At 44.5% G+C, this 23,217-nt stretch overlaps 1 protein-coding gene across 14 annotated transcripts in view; it reads right to left on the bottom strand.

Annotated features, from left to right (window-relative positions):
- Positions 1-23,217, bottom strand: part of PALM2AKAP2 (PALM2 and AKAP2 fusion) — a 418,214-nt gene that overhangs the window by 32,539 nt on the left and 362,458 nt on the right. Inside the window, exon 1 of one of the 14 annotated variants that reach the window (XM_019734175.2) lies at positions 7,585-7,742. The exons of 12 other annotated variants lie outside the window; for them this stretch is intronic. The gene's annotated coding sequence lies outside the window, so the exon portion shown is untranslated. Of the gene's footprint in view, positions 1-7,584; positions 7,743-23,217 lie in introns of those variants that run through there. One more of the 14 variants, XM_019734174.2, reaches the window with a different exon arrangement.

Here is a 23,217-nt window from a genome sequence, read left to right as displayed (position 1 = left end):
GTGGTTCCCAGAGGGCAAAGAAGGAGCGGGTGGTAGATGAGGATAAAGGGGATCAAATATACGGTGATGGAAGGAGAACTGACTCTGGGTGATGAACACACAATGGGATTTATAGAGGATGTAATACAGAATTGTACACCTGAAATCTATGTAATTTTACTAACAACTGTCACCCCAATAAGCTTTAATTTAAAAAAAAAAATCAAACAGTAATACATATTCCTTCTTTAGTAACAGGCAACAATAACAAGCATATGTTCTTTGTTAATACTTTCTGGTCTTGGATGATGGTCCAGTCTAGGTCAAAGCTGGGTACTTAATACCATTAAAATCTTTTATTTTATTTTTCACCATCATTACGTAACTAGTGGTCTTTTGTCTTTATAATGAACCAAGGAGGCATGTCAAAGAAGTTTTTGCTGTCCTTTTAAAAACATCAACTAAATTTCTTTTGGTCAGGAATTGTCAGTGACTTCCACATCATTAAGACTTATAGAAATGCCTGAAATATTGGCGGCCGTTCAATTTCAAGTAAACTAGGTTAAAATTAGCCCACCCCATGGAAAACTATTCCTGGAATAAACAGACCAACAAAAAAAGATGCATGGTACTGCTAAGGAGAGTCAGATTATCCTTGACCATCCCACCCCTGGCTTCATTTCATCAACGATTGACTAATATTCTTCGTGGGAATAAGTGGAGTTTTGCTTCTATTACTTTTGGAGGAAAAAAAGTAGGAAAATAGTAGGAAGCTGCTGGGACATAAATATGGCTAAAAATCACTGCTCTACTGAAACACAAAGCACTTTAGAATATTCGACATGAGAGAAAAGAGGGTAATGTAACATTAAAGGAATCTAAAAGGCAAACAATTAATTCTATAGTTCATGGCATATAACCCAGTCATTAAGCATGCAGAAGGCTTATTCTGTAGGGCGATAAAGAAAGTAGCAGTAACAATAAGCTCCAGGAAACAACACCTTTTTCTTAACAACAGTTGAATTTCCCACACTTCTTAGGAAGCTGTAGGTCTATTTTGGAGTTTACTTCGTCTGGTGAGGCAAAGTAAAAAACTCGCCTATATTTATCTCCTGTAGACAGGAGTGACTGAGTCCATCTCCACCGCACTTCCTGAGAACACTTTCTGGCTTCTCACATCAGCATGTCTCTTTGTCCTGGATGCTTCACAATTCAGTGTTTGACGATATGCCCTGCAAGCTTCTTTTGTTTGTTTTTAACTTAAAAATTATACCAGTTCTTTCCAAGGCATCCTTTCTGAACTTGTAAACACTGTTCCAATTCAAAAGTTTAAGTCTGATAATAGCATCTGACAGTACATTTCTGCAGTGTCAAGAAAACTACCTTTAGCTTTCAGTCAGAAACCCTGAGTCTATTAGTTATGTCTTCTGTGATGGGTCAAACGAAGATTTTTAAAATGCTAATTAGTGGTTAAAAGCCAAAGTTTGTGGTCCCAGTGCAGTGTCATATGGCTCTTATTCAGCACATTTAAAAACATATTTAGACATTGGAGGGTGTCAACAGGATAGTCACAAGTGGGCCCTGTTGTGTTCTTTCCATAAATTCAGAAATTCCTTCCTGGCAATGCCATCTACTTTAGGGAGCAGCAGCTCTAAACCCTAATTAGAGTAGAAGTACTTAAAGAGATAAACAACTCTACATTACTGATTCACAGTCATGCATCAGAGGGCCTGAGCTTTTGTAAGATTAGGGAACAATTTTAACAAAAGAGCAAATTCCTGAGTTCTAGCCTCAGCAGGAAGAATTTACCTTCACTGGCAAGACAGCCTAACGTGATCAAAGCACCAGCAATTATACCAGGTAAATGGAAATGGGCTGGAAATCCCATAGTCTGAATCTGGTAGGAGTCTGGACTTGACATCATTAAGTGATGTCTTCTTTAACCAACAAATGCTTATTGCTCCCTTTGAAGATAAGACCAGAATTTTCTCCTTGCTTCAGATAACATGCACCCGATTCCAGATTCAGATAAAATGCATATTCAATAAGTGGACTGCAAAGTCTTTTCTGAAATAAACAATGCCCCAGTGCAAAAAAACAAAACAAAACAAAACAAACAAACAAACAAAAAAAAAACACCAGGAAGATATGAAAGAAGCACCAAACTGGACTTTCAAAGGTCAACGAAAAACTAGGGTCCATAGGAAACTTTTGTATTGCCCCTGCTCACCCTCCAGGTGGAGCCCTAACAGCATGACACAGAATACCTGCCAGCCTACTGGCTTCCCAGAATAGCTGACAGTTGGTCAGGATGTCTACCATTTACTTTAAAATCCTTGGGCAGAGACAATGTAATAAATACAGCTGTGTGTGTCTGAAATTAGTTTAAATTACATGCCAGGGGCAGACAGCCATTCTCAATGGGGCTGAATATAGGCTCCAAAAGTGCTCAACTAGGATCTAGTCAGAGATCCTACCCGCTCTCTGCGTAGGTGGCTGGCTTCCTTCCTCCAGTAGTTTAGCTCTCTGTAACTTCCAAGAGCCCCGGAGGCTTTGCTAATTGGCATAATTAAGGTGAGAAATGGGTTTCCATCAGTGAAATTGTCAATTAGCATAATGAAATGTTAAGAAATCGGTGCAATTGGTGGTGTTCAAATGTGTGCATTAGAGATATTCTCCACCCTTTCTGGAGCGGGGTATATAAAGTGAGTCCTTTGGCACATACCACACCCTTACAGATAGTGCCTGAAGTCTGAGAACTAAACAGCCCTGTGCCCAGCCTTTGTCTTAGAGGACGTTGGTTGTTTATCACCTGCCATGTGGTAACAGAATCTGGCCTTTCTAAAACTGCCACATCTGTCTTCATGCCAGGTGGGGTTGGAGTATCCAGAATATTCGAGAGCTGAGACTTCTTTGAGGTCACAGACAATGGTTTTTACCCACTTTGAGAAACATCTATTTAATAAATGTCTGTATGAGCGCCAGAATGTGATCCAAAGACCTGCTTTTATTATAACTGGATGACCAGGTGGGGTCTAAAGCGGCCATTATTTACCAGAAAGTGTTTAATACGTATGCAAAACAGAATACTATGGGTTAACTGACAGCATAGATGTCCATGTCTGGGCAGGCCATGGTGGGTAGTCACGCCCCAGGCCTATAGCTTCTTTAGTGAAGAGTTTAAACCAGCCCTGCCCATTGTTTCTTGTGCATCTAGGTTAACACACCTTTGAAATACCAGAAGTAATACCCCTCCAAGGGGATGGTAACCCTCACAAGAGCACACAATCTTGTTAGCTACACTGTAATTCAATCCCCACCTTGCTTTCTCCAATCTTCCTGAGTTCTCTCAATTTTAAATGCATAAAAGAAGCTACAAAACTGTTGTTCTCTGGAGCATGAGGTCTTGCTCCCAGAGTATGTCATCAGCTTGGCTCAGATAAACTGTTATAAAAATTCTCTACAGGTATGGATATTTCTTATGTCGACAAGAATGAGGTTTAGAGAAATCGAGGGACTTTTCTGAAGATTGTCTGGCTAGTAATTGGCATAGCCTGGATTCGAAGGCCAGTTTTCCTATCCCAGTACTTCCAAAGGTACTCTCAATGTGAAGAGGCTTCCAAAATGAAGAGTGAAATCTTAGGACGGGTGGATGGATTTAAAGAGCGTGTACTTGGCTTTCTGGCTGATACATGGCTCCCTTGAGTCTCTAGAAGTCACGTGAGACTCATGATTTGGCTTCAGAACTCAATGACCCCTTTCCTCTCTTTATTCAGAATGGGCCAGAGACAGACTCCCTAGGAATTCAGTGTCAGCTTCCTACCTTCTGCCCTGCCTGCAGGACCCTCCAGCTAGAAACGGGGTGTGACTTCCTGCTACTTTGTTTCCTCAAAAATAAGACCTAGCCGGACAATCAGCTCTAATGTGTCTTTTGGAGCAAAAAGTAATATAAGACCGCGTCTTATTTTACTGTAAGACCGGGTATAATAATACAATACAATACAATATAATACAATACAATATAATATAATATAATATTAGTACCAGGTCTAATATTAATTTTTGCTCCAAAAGACGCATTAGAGCTGATTATCCAGCTAGCTCTTATTTTGGGGGAAACAGAGTGGGTCAGGGGACTTTACCCTTTGGACTGGCCTCTGAGGCAGGTACTCTCCTTCCTCTGATGACATCCCTGACGCAAAATATTAAAATCCCACATCCCAGTCATTGCAGTGGACACCATGAAAAAGGGCTGTGACTCCTTCTCAGTGCCCCAGAGTCCACAGCACAGGGGAGATTCTAGAAGCCTGTTTAATTTGCCCAGAAAATACATCAGGGCCCTGACACCTGCCCAGCTGGGGTGAAGGACAGTGGCGTGCTTTTTCCCCAGGGTACCGGGACCTGCAGCTGGGTGCATCCTGAATAGAAAGAAGAATGCATCTTCCTTCGCAGGTCTGGCTGGGCCCAGGGGGACACCAGAAAGGTGTCCTTCACTACAAAGACAAGCAAGGATCTAGAGCTTCTACTCACACCCGCTGTGTTAGCAGCTTCCCCACTTGCCCACCTCGCTCAGGCTGTTACCTCTTGACAATATCTGTTACCAACGTCAACCTCCTAGGCTCACATCCTAACTGCAGTGTGACCCAAATTACTCAAACATCAGGCTCCTGCTTCACAACCAGGTTTCCACGCTCTGAATAACTCAGATTACTTCCTCCTAAAGCCACGCTTTTTAAATTAGAAACCCTGTTCCCCAGGTAATAGGTGACCTGATCCTTTAATCCAGTTATTTTTAAGTTCACCGAAAACAAAATCACTCTTGGCCCAGGAACAGGGGCATGGCTATAAAATAAAACTTCCTCATAGCTGTGAAACCACACAGCATCTTCATTTTCACTTCTTACCCTCCCTTTCTTTCCTAAGTTGCATTTTTAGTACACCGAGCACAGCTGCTGTCCCAGGAAAGACCTCGTTCCAGAGGCCATGGGTGACTGGCTGTAGGATGGTTTTTACAGGACTCTGAACTTTCTGTCATGAAGGCAATGGGAGGAGGGAGTACAACCTGGCTGATAGATGATGCTCAGACAGCTGCAACATACCCACTTTGTTCTCCTGATGTCCATCAGCCTTGGGGGAACCAAGGTACGGCTACAAAGACCGGAGGTCTGGGGAAGACAGACTCCCCAAACCAAGGGAACCTGAGGAATGTGGTGGGGAACACAGAGGCTGAAGAGCTCCAAGTGTATTCCTGCAAGGATAAGCATGCCCTGAGAACCTGCAGAGTGACAGGCCCTATGCCTGGAGCCATGGGAGGGTCCGCGGGGTTCTGAGGTGGCCCCTCTCTGCAGCAAGGAGAGTACAGCCTTGGAGAGAGAGCAAGCAGCACAAGGCAGAGGAAGTATTGTAAGAGGAACAGGAAAGAAAATGCTGGCCCTGTTCAATGGTGCGAATTGTGCTGGCCAGAGAGGGTTTACGAAGGAGGCTGGGAGCACCATCGCTCCTCAGCAGTTGGCCTGCTGCTCCTCTGCCCCTGATCCCAGCTGAAGATGGCAGGCTGGGAGCAGGCTGGAGAAGGCACGGGATTCTGAGTGCACCCCTTCCACCGCCCCGGTAAAGACACAGAGAGTGGGAATGTCTGAGAGCGGCTTGCTTCCTTGGTTTGGCTTCAGGCCTCCAGGCCAGGAAGTGGAGGGGAGAGGTGATAACCTGGGCCACATTCCAGTCCAAGGCAGCCTTTCCTTTTCCACCCCCAGCAGGGCTTCTTCCGGCCTGTAGGACCAGGGCCTGTGTTGATCATGGGAAGCCGGGAGCCTAGCCACTCCCACCCCTCCCACCCCCTGGCCCCCACCCAAAGGAGGACAGAGAACCCCTGGCTGCTAGAAGGCAGACTTAGGACCCCAAGCCCTGCTGAGTAGTTACAAGCTAAATTTAGACCAGGCAGGCTCGGGTTAACACTGTGACTCCCCCTTCAGGGCACTAACACTTACAAAGCCTCTTGGTTTCCCTCCCACCGACCTCCTGCCATGAAGCCATTACAGCTAAGTGTGACCAGGACAATTCTAAAAAGAGGTTCTTGTTCCTACAGGCCCAGCCTTTCTTTTCCAGGATTTCTCCTGGTATTGGTCAACACAGCAGTCCCCATCCTGCTATTTTCGGGTTTATGCCTCAGGTACAGCCTTGAAGACATGATGAAAATACTTCTAGAAACCCTTTTCATTGGAAACAAGGCTCGTTTATGTCTTGGCTCACTCTCCTGGTGAAGGAAAACGGTCCGTTTGTACCATAACAGAGTCTCCCCAACACCACGGCCTGCCTTATTAATAGCATCCCCTTCACCCTGCTGAAAAGTCACCAGCTCAAATGTCAGGCTGCACATCTGGAAAATGTTAAGGTGTTGTTTGATTAACACATTTACAGCTTAGGCTTTCTGTAAAGAAACTGAGGATGGTGTGTGTGATGGGGGTGAGAGGTGGGGAGGGGAGGAAAGGAAGGAAGCTGTTGCCTTTCCTGCGGCCACTGGTGAAAGGCATGTTTCCTTCAGTTACTCCCTGCAAGAGCGACTTAGAACCGCTGGGGAGTCTCAGCGTTTCCCCTGCATGAGGAAAGAGGTTTCATTTCAGCTCCAAGAAAGTCAGGTTTTGCTTCTTCCTCAATGCGATCGATACGCTCCATGCTCTACCAAGAAGTCCTCAGATGCTCTTCTCACCAAAGGCCCTTTTCACTGGGAGACTATTTCACAGGGCAGTTCCCACCTCCAGAATAAACCAAGATCAAGGCCACAGAGGGAAGTCTGGCTCCAGGAGCCAGAAATGTTTAGGGTAACTGACGCTGCTGAGAGCGAAATGCAAGCCTAGCTTTAGTTCTTTATAACTTCGCTGAGTTCTTCTTGCTTTTCAAATAGTTCAGGATCTTGGGTTTATGCCTGGCCAACCAGGAGTGGCAGAGAGCAAAAGCCGGGGGGAAAAACGAAACAAAAAAACTGGACCTGACAAAAATCCACTATGTTAAGGCAGAGAGCCAGGAGAAAGGAGAAAGCAGTGCCAGATGCTTTTGAGATTAACCCTTTGTTCACAGAGGTACATCCGAACAGCGCTGATGAGGTGCTCCCTCTGTTCCCCTGGATCCTACAGGAGACAGGGACATACAATCCCTAAAAAGCTCTAGGTCACTCCATGAATGCGGCGAGTTCCACAACATGAAAACAGAAGGCTAGTTGCAAACTATTTATAAACCAATACACGGCAATAAGTAGAAAACAAGTTACCAGAATTGCTGGGTCACTTGGTTCCGTTCTGGAAAAGAACACACACACACTCTCTCTCTTTCCCAGACACACACACCATCTTCAGAGCATTACCTGCCCCCGATGACTGGTGTGCTTTTGCATGCACTGCGTGTGTAGTGCAGAGTGTCCCCTTTGCTCTTAGCCTGAAAGCTGGGAATTTAACAGGATTTGCAAAACGAGAAGCAAGTGGCCAGTCCCAGCTCAGCTGCCCACTCTTTCTCTAGTCCCGACCCCACAAAGACGCTGGCCTCAAAAAGGAACCCTATCCTTCCAGATTAGAAAGAAAAGGACAGTAAGATAGGTCAGCAGACCTCGCTTACCCTGCCCAGAGTGTGTACCTCAAACGTCCCAGTCAGAATTGCCTTGTTTCCAGAGAGATTCCTGTGCAGTGGCTCAATCTGGACAAATTCCTTGCCAGCCTCCGGACTGAAGACTGTGATGTCACAGCAGGCCCTCCCTCTGCTCCCTAAAAGGCCATTCACACAAAGAAGGACTTTAACCCCCTTCCAAGAGGCCTGGCCCCTCCCTCCCTGGCCCTGGCCCGAGCCTGGAGGGCAGGGGCAGTCCAGCTAGAGGCAGCTCTCAGGTCTGCTCCCATGGCTGAGTGGGGAAGGCTGGAGCTTGGTGTTGCTGATATGCACCAGTTCCCGCTGTCTTCTTGCAAAGTCAGACATGGGCCTTGGGTAAGCAGGGAATTAACATCCTGGTGATGCTGCGGGAGCAAGAAATCTGAGAGATCCTAAAGATCCAGTTAAATGATACCAGCGGTGCCAAAACAATGTATACAAGTGGACACTTGGGTCAACGTTGCTCAAGCAGTCGTTCGCCGTCATCAGAAGTGCCAAAATAATCAGAGGGTGCCAAAAAAAATGTGTACACATTTTAAGAAAGGTAAAACTGCATTAAAATTGTAATATTCAATATATACTGATAACAAAAGATGAATACAAGTCACGTTTGACTCCTGCAATTACAAGAGGTGCTCAAAGTGGTTACTATCAGCGTCCAGACACTTCTGATTATGATGAACTACTTACTGCTTGAGCAACATTGACCAAAGTGGCCACTTGTATACATTTTTTTGGCAACCCCAGTAGATAGATAGATAGATAGATAGATAGATAGATAGATAGATAGATAGATAGATGCACATCTGTGAAGTAATAAATGCTCCCTGCAGAAAATTTGGAAAATAAAAGTTATGCATCCTCCCTCCACTCAGAGGAAAACACTTAATATTTTATTGCATTCCATGTAGTCTCCTTTTTAGAAACATGTATTTAATAATAGTTGAGACGAGACAGTACATGCAGTTTTGTTGCCAATGTTTTTTTTGTGTGTTTTTTTACTTCATATTATCTCACTTTTCAGGTCCTTGAATAGTCTTTGTAAGACATATTTTAAGCGGTTACATTATGTCCCATGCTGAAGTGGGACAGAAGAATTTGAAGTCAGGGATGAGTGCTCTAAGTTCCAGGAATGCCTGTGGGGAGTGGCCCTGCTTTCCCATCCCGTAGCTAACCAGTATCTTCTGACAACAAGCAAACAGATCCACATTGGCCTTGGGTAGACATGAGGGTCACAAACAGCCCTCACTCTTTCACCACAGAATCAACCCCCAGCACCACACACTAAGGCTAATGGAGGGTTGATGTAAACCCCCCTGCCTGGGAACTCCAAACCAACACGGCCCCCACACTCCACCCACCTTGTCCCCACCTTTGGGTTGACCTAGAAAATTTGGGGCTTCACTTAGGGTCTGGCTGACTAGAAAGTCAGTCAGAATTCTAGGTCCATGCAGGGCCATGAAGAACTCATTCTCTTCCGTAAGATTTTGGAGAAGAGAAAGACAATAGAGATGTAGAGTGAAGTGAATAGGAAGAGGAGGACAGATGCCAAGTATGGTGCTGTAGGGACAGCTGTTTGGGGACAGTTTGGGAGCAGTCAGTCTTAGTGAAGCAGATGAGCAGCCCAAAGATTGTGGCAGGGCTCTCCTGTGGCCTGCAGGTTGGCCAGGAATGCAGGCCACCGGGGACCCTCCCGAAAACACAATTCAAGGAAGAAATAATCAGTAAGTACTGGAACCCAGGCAGGCTTTTCTGAAAAGGAATTTAAACATATACTATTCTTCACAACAATATAGAACGCCTAAACACGATGTTTAATATGCTGAAATTTATTTAGAAACATCTGGGAGTTTCTCAATGACTGACTTGGTGATACCAAGTCATCAGGGAGTGCTATGGAAACTGAATTTATGTACCCTTTGGAATAATTGGAATGTTCTGTTATACAGCCAAAGGTATTTCAAGATGCTACTTAATAGTCTAAAGTAAAATGATGTGGGAAAAATCATACACCAAGGGTGGCACTGACTGCTCTGCTCAAGAATGATGACCCAGGGCCAGGCCTTCCTTGAAGAGGTGCCTCCAAGTCAAGAGGCAAGAGTGGTACCTGGGACCCACTACATACCGTGTCCCCCAAAAATAAGACCTAGCCGGACCATCGTCTAATGAGTCTTTTGGAGCAAAAATTAATATAAGACCTGGTCTTATATAAGGTATTATATTATACCAGGTATTATATTATATTATACCGCGTCTTACATTAAAATAAGACCAGGTCTTAATATTAATTTTTGCTCCAAAAGATGCATTACAGCTGATGGTCCCACTAGGTCATATTTTCCGGGAAACACGGCAATCACATCTACCCTCCGCACTCAAGAGGAAGTTCGTAAAAACATTGTTTCAAATCTGCCCTGTTCACAAGAGAGAAAACTGTGTGTATCCTTAAAGTACTATCATCTAAGTATTAGGCGTGCTTCTGACTGGAGTCGGAGATGCTGTGGTGCACTACACACATGTACACATACACACAAACATACGTGCACATATTATGGGTTGAATTGTGTCTCCACTTTCCCGTGCCCCAACTTCATATGCTTAAGTCCTAACACAGTACCTCAAAATGGGACCTTATTTGGAGATAGGGTCTCAAGCAATCAAGTTAAGCAACCACTGGAGTTGGCCCTAATCCAATATGACTAGTGTCCTTATAAAAAGAGGCGATTCAGACAGAGACATACCTAGAAGGAAGATAATGTGAAGAGACAGAGAGAGAAGACAGCCATTTACAAGCTCAGGAGAAGGGAAATCCTTCTGAGGGCTGTAGTGAAGAAATCAATTCTGCTGACACCTGGTTTTTGCACTTCTAGGCTCCAAACTGTGTCTGTTGTTTAAGCCACTCGATGTGTGGTACTTTGTCATGGCAGGACTTGTAGCAAGGTATTACCCACTCATACACAAGTGCACACATAAGCACATCTATGCACACACATTCGCACACACACCCCCCCCCAAAGAAACACACACAGAAACACATACATGTCCACATACACACGGGTACATACCGTCCTCCAGCTGCAAAAAATAGAGCGGAGTTTAGAATAACACTCTGGCAAAGTCACAGGAAGGTACTACAGAAAAGTGGCTTATACTTAGTGGCTTATACGTAGACATCAAATCGCAAGGTGGACTTAGGCTGCAACAGCACAAACCAAGCTGCCCCACCTGTCACGGCCGTGGGGTCTCTGGCAGGAATGAGGAGTGGATTCCAGCAGCACACAGCTCGCTGCTGCTGCTCCTCCTTCCACTTCACTTCTGTCTCGGCACAGGCTCTGAGCTTGGGTTGATTTTTTCCGAGCTAACGCAAATAAATTTGTACAGCCAGTTTAATTCTCCGGGTGCTGTAACCTGATCTGCTTAGTCTCTGAGGTGGCCTTGCACTGGGGGACATGAAGCCGTTTTGAAACATGGTCGTGGTTGACTGGGAAGCAACATGCAATTTGTGAGTCCCAGTAGCAGAGGTCCAGAGGCCATCAGCGTTTTTGCGACCATCACTCAAGCAAGTATCTATTGCACACCCACTGGCTGTCAGGTCGGTGTTACACACCCTTACATACCTTCCCTATTTACTCCTCCCACCAACAGCGAGGTGGGGATTCTCACCCATTCCACAGAGGGGCGGGCCCCAGCCTATGGGCCCCAGCCCTCCCCAGGGTCAGGAATAGACTCTGGCTGCAATCCATGAATCCCACCCACAGGGCAGGGCTCTGCTCCTGCGAACCACACTGGGCAGTGTAGGAGGGAGCAGACCCAGGAAGTGTACCGTGCTAACCCAAAGAATCAAAAAGGAAAAATTAAAAAGCAAATGCAGGGCTGGCCCGGTGGCTCAGGCAGTTAGAGCTCCATGCTCCTAACTCCAAAGGCTGCCAGTTCGATTCCCACATGGGCCAGTGGGCTCTCAACCACAAGGTTGCCAGTTCAATTCCTCGAGTCCTGCAAGGGATGGTGGGCTCTGCCCCCTGCAACTAAGATTGAACACGGCACCTTGAGCTGAGCTGCTGCTGAGCTCCCGGATGGCTCAGTTGGTTGGAGGGCGTCCTCTCAACCACAAGGTTGCCGGTTCAACTCCTGCAAGGGATAGTGGGCTGCGCTCCCTGCAACTAGAAAACGCAACTGGACCTGGAGCTGAGCTGCGCCCTCCACAGCTAAGACTGAAAGGACAACAACTTGACTTGGAAAAAAGTCCTGGAAGTACACACTGTTCCCCAATAAAGTCCTGTAAAAAAAAAAGCAAATGCAAGGCAACAGCAGACTGTCTTTGAAAGCAGGTGCCTGCTGCTATGTGACTTTTGGAAAACCATGTTTCTTTTCTGGGTGTCAGTTTTCTGGTCGGTAAAATGAAGAGACCCACACTCGGTGAACTTCCCTGAATTCACTTTCTTCCTGCTCCTAACCTATAATCCTGTGATGTCAGCATGAACCTCACGCTAAGGTGAAGCACTGGGTGGTTCTGAGTCTGGTCACGATGAGGGCAGAGCTGAGGGAAAGCAAGCCCGGAAATGGGGGCAGCGCAGCCTTTGAAACCGCTTGGTAGTTTTGCCAAGAGAGATTTCAAGGGTTCCGGGAAGGAACTCAGCTCTGTCTTAGACATTCCTCTTGTCAGAACTTTATCTCTTTAGTCGGTTTATTCTGCTAAATGTAACCATCCTGTTTTTGTACCTTAGTGTGCTACAATGTTGCGAAATGGATTTGCTGAGATCAGCAGGAACTAAGGTGGCAGTAGGCAAGGTGGAGAGGTTAGCTTCAAAAAGGTGAGACCTAGCCTGCTGCCGGGAATTGTAAAGTGGGAAGGCTCACTCGGCGCACTTTCTGGGGCACAGGGAAGCTGGAGATTTATGGCCTTTTCAACTGCTCCAAGGCCCAATTCAAGGCACACACCAAAGGACGCTGGGGCCTGGGAACCTCCAGGTGCCCTTTCTAAATGGCCAGCACCACAGCCGGCCCCCACCCCCAACTTGCCCTTCCCCCACCCCCCACCCACCCATCACCTTTCAGTTAGGTCCCTCCTCCAAGTCCCATCTCCAAAAGACTCCACTTCTCAGCATGGAGCCAGGTCTTTAAGGCAATTAGCACTTAGATGGGAATTTGATGGGAATATTTACAATTTAAAATAGGAGCTTGTTTACCCAAAGGAATCCCTAATGGGGTAAAAGTGTGGGGAATTAAAGCAAATACCCGGCCCTAATTTACTTAGGGAAGACTGATGAGAAAGGAACAGAACAGCGACTTTCCTGACTTTTCTTAGAAAGACTTCGGAAATCTAGACTCACAGCAACTCCTTGGTGTTCAAGTGTCCTGGACTCCTGACAGCTACACAACAGGGAGTTGGGAGGAACATACATGGATGTACGGACCACCCAGCTGTGTCCACGCCATGATGTCATTTATTCTTGTAAGAAATATTATCCTACAGAAAAAAAAATAGTCCACCAACTTCTTACCCTTCTCACTGCACCCTGCCATCTTCTGGCGGACCCCTCCTGACTGTCTCCAATACTGCTCATAAAGCAGGCTTTGGGAGGGAGAAGAACCCTAACATATGGTATGCTTCATTCTAGACCCTGATGGAGCCAGTGGTAATCTTGTAAGGGAAAGGGGCTGAAAAGTCTAGCAGGCCAAGGCAGTGCCCCGATGCAGTGCCCCACATGTACCCCACTTCTACCTTGAGTCTGTTGTGAGTCCACCAAGGATCTTAGACTCACAAGGTCCCTCTCCTCGCTGCTTCAGATACTACACTCTTATCTTTTGCGGGAATATTGGTGACATCACAGTGTATCATGGAGGGCAAAGCTTTAGAAGAAATGCATTGCCATCATGGACAGATAGTTGACACAAAAACACATACAAATTATTCATAGACATACAAACAGATTCCCAATCCCATTCATGTAAAAGAAAGGCAAAAATTAAATTATGAGATAAGTTTTCCACCAATAACATTAGTATTAGTAGGGGAGGAAATAGGTACCTTCATCCAACTCCATGCAATTGCATGGTATAAGTATCCAGCTTTAAAATATACACTATCTTTGACCCAGTAATTCTACTTCCAAGAACTTATACTCAGATATAGTGGCACATGTATAGTGACCTATATCCAAGAATCTCCAATGCCACATTGCTTGCAATAATAAAAGGCTACAAATAACCTAAGTTAATAGGGGACTGGACTGCCATAAAATGGAATATTATGCAACCTTTAAGAGACCAGTGCAGCTCTCAGCTTTGTGAGAATTTATACACAGCAATCTCAAATATCTATTATTAAGTGACAAGTGGTCACTTATATACATGATATATAGTGTATACACTATGCTACTTTTGTTGTTTAAAAAAAAGTGAACATATATATCCTGAAAGGATAAATGAGAAACTGATAGCAGTGGTTTTCTCTGGAATGGGGCAGGAGGGAGGCTAGACATCAGAGATGGTAGACTTCTTTTCACTGTGTCCTTTTTCTACACCTTTTGAATTTTCAACCACGTGAATATTAACTTGTGAAGAAATAAGTACATAAAAATATAAACAGCAAGACAGATAGATGGGCAAGAAATAAAAGGAAACATGGCACCTATGATGGGAAAATAGACACTTGGAGGAGACTGAATCACTGTCTCAAGGCCAAGCACATCATTTGTATACATATTGTTTGGAAGAATCACATCCACATATTAACTGTGGTTAACCCCAGAGAATAGAGGAAACTCAACATTGAAGGAAGGATAAAAGCTGAAGTGAAACCTACAATTTTTGTATTATAAAGGTTTGCATTACTGAGCATGTTTTACTTTTGTAATTAGAAAGGTAATAATTGAAAGTAATCATGCATAAATAAATAAGTTACAAAGTTAAGCTTTAAATATACATAGATTTTTTAAAAGGCCAAGGCTTGTCTACTTGTTAGGTATTGCAATGCCTCAATCTCCATTTTATATCAACATAATGAGTTGTAAGGCATTTGCTCAGCCATGATAAATGTGTATCAAAACATGGCCTTCTCTGGAGGAAGTTGTGCTTTCTTGTAATATATCATACTTGTCGGAGCAGACTTTACTTTCACTCTACACAATTGTATGATAATATAATCTTCCTTTTTCAAAGATATGTAACTGACTTGCTGTTATATATAGATATTTTCCTTCCGGGAGCTTTCTATTCCCGAAAAGTTGTGAAACACTCTGTGAGTAACTAAATTCCTCTTTGGGAGTCAAGTGTCATAGAATTTCATGGACTATGTCATAGGAAAACCCCATTGAAAAGTTAAGGTCTGATCAGTCGAGTAGAGAACAAAAATTGGAGGCTGACTTTATTGTTCTAAACAATAGTCATTTTTTTGCTCCATTCAACTTAAATGTGCAGATGAGTTAATCTCATAACCTCCCTGTCTACCTATAAGACAGACAGGTAGATACACACACACACATACACACACACACACACACACACACACACACACACACACACACAAATAGGGACTCAGTACATTGGAATCAATTTTGGCTTCTAGTAAAGTATTTTAAAACTTTAAGTTTTAAAAATTATATTTTGCGTTTGCTAAACTGGCCTCCTGTAACAAAACCACCATGTCTTTTAGTAATGTTTAAAGCAAGCGCTGGGGGTCTGGGGGATGGACAATAACTCTTTACTGAGGTGATCCCAAACCCAAAGCCAATTCTGCCTTGGGATCGTCCCTTCTGTCACCCAGTTCCCAGCCCTTGGGTGGGGCCTGAGGTGCTGAGGTCAGCAAGAGCACTTAGTGCAGAGCTGAGATAGATTTCCCCGCCAAGCTCGTCCCTGTTTAAAGGCAGTGGTGTTAAATGGCAAAACTTCACAACCCCAAGACAGTGGTCACAATTCTGGAGAAGAAAGGAAAGCCCAACAACCCAGAGGTGCTTTTGAAATGAAATAACTGATGAGTGCTAAGAAAACTCAGCCAAAAGACCTACCCCTTACCAACAGGGAAAACGTTTGATCCCGTTGAATCACCTACTGATGGATCGCAAGGGAACTGCTGGAAGGCTCTAGCAGGTTTAGGTCACCATCCACGGGACAGGTCTCATCATCATGGGTATTAGTGTTACCATGAACCGCCACTCACTCTGGAAACCCATGAATGGACTTTTCTTAAGTTTCTTCAAAAGCACAGATATGTGAAGCCAGACCGTGCAGCAAACAGACCTCTGATCCCGTTCACGCTGACAAACTCTGGCAGAAAATGAAGTCCAGGAAAGTCCAGATGGTCAATCTGAGAATCCGGCTCTGCCAGGACTAAGTGGTGATTCTGGCTCAGGACATGTGCTGGGGGGCACTGCTTGAGGAACAGCAGGGTATGAGGGCAGCCAAGGGGCAGTGAAGGCTCCAGCCAGGCCCACCCAGATTTTCTGACTCCCACCTCATGATGCCACTGATGACATGGGATTCTGAGCCTGTTATCAGAGGTGCGTTTATGGTTCAAAAACTAAGAGAAACTTGCCCTTGACACTGAGGACCTGACTCTTGTTCTGGTTCTGTTCCATTCCTGTGCATTAGCCATTCCTGTGATTCCAGGGGAGCATATGGAATCACCCCTCTCTTGCCCACTGCTCTGTGCTCTCCCAGTCCTGTCCTAGACCATCTCTGCTGGACCACATCTGGGAAAAGTTTGGGCAGCCCAGCTCTGGGGGCAGCTGAGGGCGAGTCACCTGCTTCCGTCTACTGCTTTTGTGGTTCTGAATTCCTGGAAGGAACCTCTGCAGGAGAAGGAAAGCATGGAATTTCTCCATCCTCTAAGGGGATGCATGATAAGCATAAGCCAGCAGTTAAGATGGGGTGCAGGGGGAGTCATGGGAGGGTACTTGGCTTCATGCAAAGAAATGTGCTCGTTCCCTTTGCTTAAAGTCAACAGAACCCAACCACTGCCTCATGTCTCATTTATGAGGAATCTTTCTGCCCGACCATGGAATGCCAGCAGCAGAGCACTGTGGTTGGGAGCCAGCAAGTTATACTAATTATGAAAACAGGATCAAGTCTGAGGACCAGCAACAAGAAAGGGGTTACCATTTGCTTGCACAACCTCTGCTTCGTCCTGTTTACCCTCCAGAGGCCCCCTGTGATCTAGTGGCCAACTGCTGCTAAGTATTTGGCTGCCATGGTTTTAGACCCTTGCTTTATTCTCCATTTATTTGTGTGTGGTAAGGTGATCCAGTGGGAAGAACATGAGTCTGGAGAAAGGAAGGCCAGGATTTGAGTCCACCAGTGTTACAAACTGACCGTATGATGCTTACGCATGCAACAGATTTTTCTCCTCTCTGGCACTCAGGTTCCTCGCCTGTCAAACGTGTCTAATTACTGTAGGAGGGCGAACAGTGGCCCCTCCAAAATTCATGTCCACTTGGAACCTCAGTTATGTGACCTTATTTGGAAATATTTGCAAATGTAGTTAGTTAAGATGAGGTCATACTGGATTAGGGTGGGCCTAAATCCAATGACGGGTGTCCTTATAAGATGAAAGGACACACAGAGATATACACATGAGGACAACTCCATATGAAGACACAGACAGAAACTGGAGTGATTCATCCACAAGTCAAGGAGCGCCAAGGTTTGTTGGCAGCCATCAGAAGCTAGGAAAGAGGCATGAAACAGATTCTCCCTCAGAGCCTCCAGAAGGAGCCAACTTTGCCATCCCTGATTTCAGACCTCTGGCGTTCTGAACTGGGAGAAAATAAATGTCTATTGTTTTAAGCTGCTAAGTTTGTGGTAATTTGTTACAGCAGCAATCAGTAACACACCTACCTTCTAAGGCTGTTATGAAGATTACCTAAGAGACAGCATGTGAAAGCAATGGGCCTCATGGCTGGGATGTGGCAGACCCTCACACAAGGCAGGTCGATCTTGCTTCCTCCTGTGGCACCAGGCCAATTAATAGGATTTTTCAAGCCTTGTCAGAGGCGGGTGGCCCCAAAGTATTTCTGACTTTTAAAACTTGTGGACAAAACAGGAAGAGTCAAGAAATACCATTGCTTAGGCAGCAATGGCTGCAGGCACGGATACCGTGGTCTACAGAAGCCAGTTTGCAAAGACTGAAGCTGCAAAGTCCTGGAGTTGGCAAGGAATATGCACCTTGTCAAACTGGAGAAGGGATACAGGGGCGTCGAGACCTTGAAGGTGTTGGCTGAGGTCAATAACCAGCTGACCATAACCTTCTATTGAGCCTTTATGATATGCCAGGCACAATCACATTTATTCTTCAAAATGAGCCTATGAAACCAGGGCTCTTAATCACACAGCTCAGGAAACTGAGATTCACAGTTTTAAGTGATTTCCCTCAAGGCTTCCAGCAGTAAACGGTAAAACTGGGAGTGAGCTGAGGCCGCTGGCCCCAGCGTCTTTAACTGCCATCTTGCCTTTTGTAGATACAGAAGTAGAAGTTGAAACAATCTGGACTAGAGGCTTGTCAAACAAGGAAGATTAGCTCTAAAATTCTTTATCTACTTTTCCACGTAGTCTAAATGGATCCTAGAACTCCTCCCAGGTGCTTTCCGGCTTAGCCATGTGCCAGTTTTCTTCACAGGAAATAGAAATGACATGGATGACATTGTTCACAATTATTAATTGAACATTACCACGTGTAGGCATTTCACTATGCCCTTTCCCATACATTGTCTCAACAAAACCACATAGCAACACTTTGGAGGAGAGTTAAATCTCTATTTTGCAGATGAAGACATTACAAAATATAATCTCTGAGTTTAAGTAACCTGCCCAAGGGCATAAAACATGTAAGTGACAGAGTCGAGATCTAAGTCCTGGATTGTCCAGCTCCAAAGTCCACTCTAAAGCAGCATATCCTGACATCCTTTTTGCTTTCCCAAGACACAGGATGAGTCACAGCTCACTGAATCTAAGAATTCACTTTGCACTACTAGCTGTATCTTAAAAAGCTGTGACTGCCATCTGCCCCCACTTCAGATGTTTGGAGTTCTCTAAATGCTCCAGGTGAGTGACTTTCTCTTCACCTGAGTGGTTGGAATTCTCTAGATAATGTTTGACCACTCCCAAGAATGTCTGTCTTGTACACAGTTTCAACCACCATAGCAGGGATCCCAGAGCATCCAGTCCATTTCCGACATGGAGCCCTCCCCAAAGAAGCAGTGCAGAAGGTGGGGATGCAAGAACAGAAAATAACAGCAACTGAGTGTGAAGGTGGGAGGTTTCAAAGCCACAGGAACACAACCAATAAACACCTCAAGCTGTGAGATGTTAGAAGGCGGCTGGAACCAAAAAGTTGGCTAGAGTCAAGATGTTGCTCTGCTGTATTCTAAAACGTGAAATCTCCCTTTTCTCCCCCTAAATTTTCTGTGAGCACATCTTTTGCAAAATGAAAACTATAACCCTAAGCCAAGCTCCTTGTATTGGTGACTTCACGCTGAACCTCAGAATTGGTGCAGACGGTTTAAAACTTCTGTATCTCATCTTATCGAGACAGTTGGCCATTGGGGGATGGAGAAGGGAGGTGGGTAAGGCTTTACCTGCAAAGACTGAATAGGAACAAGGGATTTCTCAGCCCTTTACTAAGTCAACTTCCCTCAATGTCACTGTGCAATGGTGAAATACATAAGTTAGCACGTTTTCCTTTCAGTAAAGTGGTTGAACCTCTTATGAAAAGCACTCTTTAAAATCACATCTTCCCTTTACTCACCAATTCATGTTTTAACAAATTATGTATTAGGCCAATTAATTTCAGAGTTGGGATATAAACAAAAATCCAAGAGAATATGAGATGTTTAAAACACGGAGCCCGATTAGATTCAAATATCCAGCTTGTCTTACTTAGCCTGGATTACATCATCCGCAATATTTAAGAATTCAGGAACATAAATGCACCACCACAATCACTTCTGGGACCAGATGTCCCAGAAGTAAAGGAAGTCAGACGTGTGGTCCAGGAAGAGGTCCCCAGTCTATGATCTGAACCCCGCTAACCCAAAGGATGCTCTAGATCAGGGGAGCCGTTGTGGCTTGCTCTGGGTCTTCTTTCCCCCACCAAAGCTCCGCACAAACATTTCTGGAGGGCCTGTAACTCGCTACGCGGACTGTCCCTTGCTAAGCCCTGACGAGGGCGCCACACAGGAACTAAAAGAACGTAAGATGGTGCCCGACATCTAGGCCCTCAGTAAATGTCACTTGGACTACTTTTTTAAAGACACTCCTGACTCTGGAATTAAGGGCCTGCCACCTTTTCCAAACCTGAACTATTTCGCTAAGTCTGGCCCCTCGGCTGACCCCTCCACTTTGGCATACCATCGTCTCAGAAAGCCCAGGTCAAACCTGTTGCCCCCACTCTATCCTAAATCTCCTGGTGTAAGAAACACCCCAGCAGAATGAGCTGCTCTATCACCATCTTTCTAGAGGATTTACCCAGTTATTGTTGGCGCTCCCTGAGAGCAGGGTTGGCATTAATACATGTTTGGGAGCTGGAAGGCTACCGGGACAGCTACTCATCTGTCATTTTCAGTCCAGGGCTATCATCACAACCCTCCTTCCTAGAGGTGAGGACATCACTAAGAGGATTCTGTGTTCCCCAGAGGGCTTTAATTACCTCAGCCTGAAACATGACCTCTCAACCTCCCAGGTTTCTGAAGTTTGAATAACAGGCCACCCCACTGCGGAAATTTTCCCTCTAAATTACTGGTTTCATCCAAACGCTAAATAGTATTCAAATTTTTTAGTGTTTGAATCTCATGAAAAATAAACTCCACATTAAAATTTCTCCTGGCATGACAAACTCTGAAATCTAAAAATGCTTTACTTCTCAAAAAAGAAAAAAAAGAAAAAAAAAACAATTTTGGGGCATAGTTTTTATATACTTTTTTAAAATTTGTGATAAAACACTATATACAACATAAAGTTGCCATTTTTACCATTTTAAGTGTACGATGCAGTGTGACCATTAATTACACTCACAATGTTGTATAACCATCACCACATTTTCTAAAATTTTTTTCATCACCCCAAACAGAAACTCTGTACCCATTACGCCACATAGGGCAAAATTGTTGAAGCATTCTATGAGGCTAATGAAGAATAAAACAGAATCTGGGGAGATGGATTATACCTTTGTAGCAAATACAGGGGGAAATAGACTAGAAGAAAATAAAATAATAATTGATTATATCAGGGTACTGGAATAACTATCCTACTTTACTTACTAAATTGTTGGTAATTAATTTCTTTATATCCCTGCTTTGGTCTCATAAGCGTACTAGAAAACTAAAGGCATACTGAAAAACAATATGAAGTATAGTGTTTTTATGAGATTAATATTTTCCTAAAAAAATATATATGTAAATTAATATTAGAGTTTATCAGTATCTGAAAGTCAATGAAAAAAAACCTTATTTTTGTTAGGTCTCTGAATGTTAGGTCTCAGAGACCTTAGCTTACAGACAGAGCCATGTCTGCAAGAAAACAACAAAATGTCTATTGGCCTGCACCTGCATACAGAACCAAACTTGTGATAACAGAAAACACCACAAAACAGCTTCTGGTTTGCAGGCAAGTCAACATTTTCTGTTCAAACAATGCTACCCTGTCAGCACAGCCCCTATAAAACCCTCCTCACCCCCTCCTTTGGGGCTGCAAGTCTCCTTTAGGCATGCAGCCTAGACTGTAGCATCTTTTGCTCGGCCTAATAAACTCTTGCTCTCTTACAGTAAAAACTTTCTTAACTTGCCTGACCATGCATGTTCCTTTACTGGCTGACCTACCAATTTTCACTTGCAACTCTCAAGCACACAATTACAGATTTACCCCATCTGCCTTGTGCTAAAATTCACAATTTTGCTAATATTATCGTAAAAATAAATGTCTCAGCTCATTTTTTGTAAAAAACAAAAGAAACCTGGCAACTTAATTTTATTAGGAGCAATTCCTGAAGGAATTAATATGGTAACTTGTTTGGAAAGGAAACTGGTCATATCTACCGCAGCCCCAAGTGATCTAAGATTCAATTACTAGAGTGACTTTAAAAACAAACCAGATAACTAGAACACTTCTACACTTTTGTCACCCTCTGCCTAGGGGAAGATTAAACCTTCGCATAAGAATACAGCCCAGATAAATAATGTCAATCAGTGGTTAACACACTGAGATAATCCCTTCCTCGAAAAGTCTGTTTTCAGCTTAACCTTCCCGTTGGGTTAACTGACGATTTATCTTCCATTAGGAGTGCTTGCACATCAAAGCATTGTCTGGGAACAGAGCAAAGCTGACTGGAAAGAGGGAGGCTCTTTACCCTTCAGGGCTAATTGCTGGAATTGAGTATTTCCTAATGGAGATAGCAGCTTTCAGTTTAATAAACAAGCTGTTTGTTTGAGAACTGAATGGCTGTCCAATTTCTGGCCTGTTGATGGATTGTCTGTGTGTACACACTTGTGCACACATACGAAGCAACACAAGCCTCTGTCCTGCAAGCCTCTCAAACCCACACCTGGTCACAGGTGTGCTCCCCGTTCCCTCGCCTATCTTGCTGCACCTGAGACCAGCACAGTGGCCCCCAGCACACGCAGAATCATGGAAGCGCGCTGGGACACTGGTTCCCTCTCTGGGCAGTAACACTCTCCTTCAGTGCACACCCACCAAGGAGGCTTCTCGTCTGCCCGCTGAGAAGACATCACTGCAGCCTTAGACGTGCCCCCCAGCAATAATGCCAAGAGATACTTAGAAGTTAAGATCTTCCCCCTATAGGCCCGAGCTGCCCCTCTGGGGTTAGAATCTTCTTCCTGCCATCCACGTCTGGAGCCAGCTCTCAGGACGTCTGGTCTCCTTTGAGATCAACTCTCTCAACTTTAGTCATAAATTCTCATCACCTGGGGGTGGGAGCTGAGACCCTGCTGAGACCGGTATAGTTCCACTGGGGGGTCTCCACCTCAGAAAAAAAACGAACCTGATGGACCTAAGGTTTTCCTCTTCAATAGAAATCTCCCGAAACCATGCTTGCCAAAGAAACACTCTTATCAATGCAAAAATATGCAGATGTAGTCACTTGATGATTTCTAAAATAACTGAGGCTGTTGCCAACCTGAACGGCTTTGCTTTACTAAGCAGAGGTTCTGACAGCGAGACACAAAAAAGCTTTGGAATGAAAACCACATAGACTACTTACTGTACAGAATTAACTAGCTGAGGGAGCTTGCAAGTCTACACAGATAGTTGTAATAAAGTTAGTTCCTCTTGTATTTTGCCTGCCGAGAAATGTTATGTCCACTAAACGTAAGGGGGGAAAAAAGTGAGACCAACTACCCTACAGTAACAAGCAGTGAACCACAGCAGAATTTAGGCATCTCATTAACTCTGCAGGTCAGCACCAATGAACACTGCGATATGATGAATAAATAGGGCCAAAAACCAGGAGTTGTAAACATCCTAATTTGTAGCCACCACTTGGATATTACTAAAAACACCTCATTATTTCTTTGTGACATCTGCAGTATGTACGCCCATGTGGATAAGTAACCAGAGTCCTTTAAAACAACCACCACCTAATGTCAATGACAAAACCTCCCC

Source organism: Rhinolophus sinicus, linkage group LG04 (assembly GCF_036562045.2).
Source record: "Rhinolophus sinicus isolate RSC01 linkage group LG04, ASM3656204v1, whole genome shotgun sequence".
Classification (NCBI taxonomy): domain Eukaryota; kingdom Metazoa; phylum Chordata; class Mammalia; order Chiroptera; family Rhinolophidae; genus Rhinolophus; species Rhinolophus sinicus.
The sequence above is the reverse complement of the archived record's forward strand: the minus strand, read 5'-3'. Positions and strand labels throughout refer to the sequence as shown.